Source organism: Callorhinus ursinus, unplaced genomic scaffold (genome assembly GCF_003265705.2).
Source record: "Callorhinus ursinus isolate GAN/ISIS: 27379988/994484 unplaced genomic scaffold, GSC_fseal_2.0 scaffold7, whole genome shotgun sequence".
Lineage (NCBI taxonomy): Eukaryota > Metazoa > Chordata > Mammalia > Carnivora > Otariidae > Callorhinus > Callorhinus ursinus.
Window position 1 is genome coordinate 58,881,552 of NW_027397069.1, and position 6,304 is coordinate 58,887,855.

A 6,304-nucleotide genomic window follows, 5' to 3' on the forward strand; every position below is an offset into this window, starting at 1 on the left:
CTTGTTAAAAGTGGATGGAACAAGACTTTTCAGTATTAGAAACAATTAAGGAATAATATATTTTTAAATCACTTGACAAAATAGCAATCAGTGAACTTTCTACAGTTTTAACTTCTAGGGCCCTAAAATCAATTGTTTGAAGAAATTGGATTCCAAAGATTATAGGTGGGGAAGTTTTGAAGTATGTCCGTATCCAAGTGGAGATCAAAGAAATCTAGCTGAGGGGAACCTGGGTGCCTCAGTTGGTCAAGCTTCAGACTCCTGATTTCGGCTCAGGTCCCAAGATCGAGCCATGCGTCGGGCTCTGCACTTAGGCGTGGATCCTGCTTAAGATTCTCTCCCTCTGCCCCCGACTCAAAAAAAGAAAAGAAGCCCAACTGAAAGAATTGTGGACTGACTGACAGAGACAACTGTGAATTGAGCAAAAATTCTTTTTAAAAAGGGCTACCTGGAAGATTATGACAGACTCCGAAGGAACTAAGGTGATTGGTAGTAGGAGAAATCACATGTGAAATTCCTCAAATATAAATTTATTGACTTAAAAAAAAGACTTCACTCCAAATCAAATTTAGTGAGCCTTTGTTGTTTCTAAAGGGGGACACAACACTAGTAAACAATGTCTCATTTGGGTCAGTTAAGTGATAAAATATTGGGCAACACTGGCAAGTCAGTTGGGAAGGGCGATCAAAATTAAAGTATCCCCAGGTCCTTGTATTCAGGAGGGGCATTTTGATACTAAATTTCGAAATTCCTAATTTACTTCTGGTAAAAGTTTTACAGTAAGAGTTCAAAGTCTTTGGTGTTTGGGGCTCCTGTGTGGCTCCGTCAGTTAAGCGTCCAACTCGTGATTTCCACTCAGGTCATGATCTCAGCTCAGGTCCGATCTCAGGGTCATGAGATTGAGCCCTGTCTCTTGCTCCACGCTCAACAGGGCGTCTGCTTGAGGCTTCTCTCCCTCTTCCTCTGCCCCTCCCCCTGCTCCCACAAGCACTCTCTCTCTTTCTCTCTCTCTCTCTCTCAAATAAATAAATCTTCGAAGTCATTAGTGTTTTTAATTCCTAATTGGTGGAGAGGGCAAATGGAATAAGAAAAAAACAGAGAAGGCACAGAAAAGTGGAAGAAATAAGCACACAGTAAGAAGTCTTACTTGCCAGCATGTTGGTATCACAACACTTGTAAATGGAAAGGAAGCAGTAGCCTCGGAAGTCTTTTCAGCCTCATTCTACTGCACACACTCTTCCAAGAGAATAGAAGGAGGAAACACTCATCAACTCACTCTTATAGACCAATTTAACCTTGAAAGCACAACTCAGACAAGCGTAGTAGGAGAAAAAATGCAAGTCAACCTTACCCAAGAAAAATAGTGAAACAAAATATTAGCAAGACAAGATTATTCTAAAAAACAGTACACCATAACCAAGTTGGGTTTCTGTCGGGAGTAAAGGATAGATTAATAGTAAGGCAAGGATAAAAGTAAGTCCAAAAGGGCAGTCATCACATGGAGAAAAACCATCTTCTCAGTCCATAAAAAATGGTTGATAACAATCACCATAATGGTTAAGAAACACACATTTAGCAAACTATGAAAAGAATGAAGCTTTATTAGGTAAAGTTAATCTATAAAAGTATAGCACACATTATTCTTAACTATGGAATTTTAAGAAGTAGCCCTTTAAAATCAGGCTGGTCAAGTAAAATGTAGTTCAGCATGGTACTACACAGTCTGGCTAATAATGGCAAGGTCTAAAACAGTAAAAGGTATAATTAAAAAGGAAGACATAAAGCTTAGTGAGATTTACGAATATATTCAAAAGTCAGTTGCATTTTCAAATATGAGCAACAGCAAAAAACTTCATTCAACAAAAGGAAACACCAGGCAATGGAATACTATTTGGCACTAAAAAAAGGAGCTACCAAGCTATGAAAAGACATGGTGTAACCTTAAATGCATATTGCTAGGTGAAAGAAGCCAATCTGGAAAAGTTTCCATATGATTCCAACTAAATGACATTCTGGAAAAGGTAAAACCATGGACATAGAAGATCAGTGGTTGCTAGGGGTTGGGGGGAGGGGCAGAGAAGGATGAATAGGGGGAGCACAGAGAGTTTCCAGAGCAGTGAAAATATTCTATGATATTATAGTGATGGATGACATCATCATAACATTATCATGACATTATACATTTGTGCAAGCCCATAGAATGTACAACACCAAGAGTGAATCCTAATCCAAACTATGGACTCTGGGTGATAATGATGTGTTAATGTAAATTCATCAATTGCAACAAATATACCACTCTAGTGGAGGATTTTGATAATGTGGGAGCCTAGGCATGTGTGGGAGTAAGAGGTATATGGGAAGTGTTTGTACCTTCCTCTCAATTTTGCTGTGAACATATAACTGCTCTAAAAAAATTTAAGTCTTTAGAAAGAAAACAGTGACATATGACTTAGGAGTTATGGAGAATTTTTTTTTAACTTTATGACAATCATTAAAGAAAACCTATTTAAATGGGGGATACACAACTATCATGGTTACAAATAATAGATACTCTTCTAAAGACAACGAGGAACCTGCTCTACCAAATACCAAGACTAATAAAACCATAGAAACTAAAACAATGAAGTATTCATTGGAGATAACCAAATTGATAGCGGAGTATAATAAGAAAACCAGGAGCGCTCACTCTGATGAGACCAATTTATAACAGCTGGCATGGCAGATGAGTTAAGATATTGGACGATTTGTTATAAAGTGCTCTGATAATTGGGTATTTATATAAAAGAAAATTAAAATGGATTCCTACACTACACCATGCACAAAAAGCAACTCTGGGTGGATTCAAGATTTAAAGTCAAAAGAGCAAATAACTCTAAAAGCTTTCAAAGAAAATATAGGCGACTATCCTGTCTTAAGGATATCCTGTCTTCCATAGAAAAGGAAGGATTTTTTTAAACAAGACATACCAGACACTAAGTATATTGAAGCTTCCTATATTTGATATCAAAGGCATCATTAAAAAGGTGAAAAGATAAGGCACAACAGAGAGAATTATATTTGCCCCTCATGTAGCTGTTAAGCATCTCTCTCTCTATATATATATATGTATATAGAAAGTATATATGCATATTAAAAACATGGTAGTGTATATATAAAGACTATACAAATCAGTAAGTAAATGGAAAAAATGAAAAAGTGGAAAAGACATTAAGTACAATACAGGGAAAAAGAACATGCATTGTAAATAGCCCTGTGAAAATTGTTCAGCCTTATTGAAATTCAGGGAAATCTAAATTCAGATTATAATGAAATACTATTTTACACCCACTAAGTTGTCAAATAGTAACTAAGCTCCAACAATATCAAGTGGCTTCAATGATGTGGAACAAAGGGAATTCTTGAGAGCAGTACACTGCTAGTAGAAGATCCAGTTGATAACAAACCCCTTGAAAACAATCAAAATCTTGTTTACAACAATCTTATAAAGTTGAACATAAATTCCAGCAATTCCATTTCTGGATGTGCACACCTTGATTTTCAGTACTGGAACAACTCTTGCATATATATGCACCAGGAGACATGTACAACAATATTCATGGTAGCATTATTTGTAATAGCAAAGACTTTTAAATATTCTAAATAAGTCAGTGAATGGGGGCCTGCCAATAGTGAGGTACACTGAAAATGAGCAAACAGTAGCTGCAAGCAACAAGGTGGATGAACCTTAAAAACAATATCCACAAAAGCAATCACAGGAGAATACATGTGTATTTTCACCCAGGTCAAAAGCAAATAAAGCTAAGTAATACATTGTTTCAAGATGTATACATACATGATAGGGGCACCTGGGGGGCTCAGTCGGTTAAGCATCTGCCTTTGGCTCGGATCATGATCCCAGGATCCTGGGATGGAGCCCCGCAGGTCGGGCTCCTTGTTCAGTGAAGAGTCTGCTTCTCCCTCTCCCTCTGCCTCCTCCCCCCTATTCATGCTCTGTCTCTCTCTCTCAAATAAATATGTAAAATCTTTAAAAATAAATAAAATAATTTTTAAAAGATATATACATATACAATAAAAAACTGTTTAAAAAGCAAGAGAATAATCAGCATAATTATGGACTGTTGTTATGGGGAGGTGAGAATAAGGCTTATGAAGAATACTCAAATAGCTTTAATGGTGTTGGTTATATTCTAGTTCTGAGGTTGGGCCGTATATTCATTGTTCATTTTATTCAATAAACACACATCATATACATATATGCATTGTATATATAATAATATATTTCAATAATTATATATATAATATATATAATAATAATAATAATTTCCATAATAAATGTGTCTATTTAATAGAATGTTTTCTAATGGACAGATTATTTCATTGGTGGGGGGTACATTTAGGTAGAGATATTTCATCAGCTGATAGTTGAAAATATTTATTATTCTGGAGTGAAGTCTAGGTCAGATTGGCAGTTTGGGGAGTTATCACTATAAATATCGATGAGGATCTGTGGACTTAATTTGTTATTTAAGGAGGTGGAAATTCAAGAATTGGATAAATGAGAATAAAAAAATAGAATGGATGATATACATTGGTGAAAATTTAATGAAATCAGAGAACTTCATCATTTAAAGTAAAGGGAACGCTTCCCTAAGGGAGTAGCAAATGTCCTGGAACATATGTGTGCATCTTAGCAAGAAATGAAATGATGGTGGATGACAGGTGGTGGGAGAGGGTTCCTGAAACCAGAAGCTTAGAAAAGGAGAAAGGTCTGAGGCTAGAACGGATTGTTTCATGATGGCATTTTTGCTCTAAGATGAACACTCAAGGATAAATCAACTATGCATATTTAGGGACAACATCCTGTACGTCAGGAGCGGGAATGGAATTAGGGCTTCTAAAATCATAGTTGTCCTAAAACAAACAAACAAAAACAAAAAAGCTGTCCTCATTTCAGGACTTTGCCCTAGTTCAGTCACTGATAGAATGAAAATGTAGAAACCTTCACTGGGAGCACATTCCAGCAATTGGTGATCTGCTTCATTTCCCCATCCTCCCTCCCCCACGACAGAGAGGAGAATATTCCATTAACGTGGCCCACGATGATTTCTATTTTAGACAAAGGAGGAGGAAACATTGAGAATGATCTTGTGTTTCATTCATCTCCTGAAGCCCCTGGCTGTTCCAGGCATTCCTTCCTTGTTGAAATCATTCTTGCTTTCTAGGCTGAGATGCTTGGGACATTTTGCAGGAAGAAGAAAAACAGTTGCTTAGTCATCTTCCGTAGGGAGGTATTTGCTGCAAGTGCCCCGGAGGCTCTTGCCAGCCACCACCAGGGAACAATTATTGTTCCTGTTGTTTTTGAACCTTATGCCGTGACTGGCGTAAGTGGTATTCGGCTAATATTAAGGGGAATTATATTTAGAAATGAGCTAAAGCAGTACTTCCAAAACATTTTGCTGCATGACCATGGAGGGTCATCCAATTCGGAGGGAAAGGGGGGTTTCCTGTTCCAGGCAAGGACTGTTTATGACCTAGTCTCAAGAAATGACGGACATAGGAAGTTTTCTTGTTGCTCTTTTCCATGTGAGGTTAGTCCCAAAGTTACGATGACATGGTGATCAAGTAGAGATGGTGCAGGAAGAAACAGAACAGAATCGATGGACTTACAGGGCAGAACCAGGAATGGCCCTCAAGTTTGCAAATTTGCAGGAAACTGGAGAGGTGTTAGACAAAGGAGAGGTGATGAATGTTTTGACATACTGGACCAATCACTAATCCATCTTACATGTGCTTGACACAAGGATGAAGAGAGACATAGAGTGAAAATTAACCCAACATTCTCATGTTAGAAAGAAGATCACTGAGTGCTGAGAAACACAGCCCAGCTCTCATTCACAGTAATCATGGTTACAATTTATCAACGCCAGTCACCCTTCTGAGTACTTTACATGCAATTTTTCATATACTGCTCACACAGACAATGCTGATAGAGACTGTTATCATGCCCATTTCACAGATGAAAAAACAGAACATGAAGAAGAATTAAATAAGTTACATGATGTCCCATAGGAGGTTCATAGTAGGGCCGGGACTTCTGTCTACACAGGCAACATGAGCCCAGGACCTGCTTTCTTGCCCACTATGCCTCTGGCACTGTTTCCATACCAGGCCATAACAAAGGATGTATGAGGAGAACACGGAGGAAAGTATTCTAAAGCAGACAAGTCCCTGACTCTGTGCATGCACATACATCCGTTTTAATCTGAGTTTCTGGTCCTCAGCCTCCTTTCCCAAAGTTCTAATA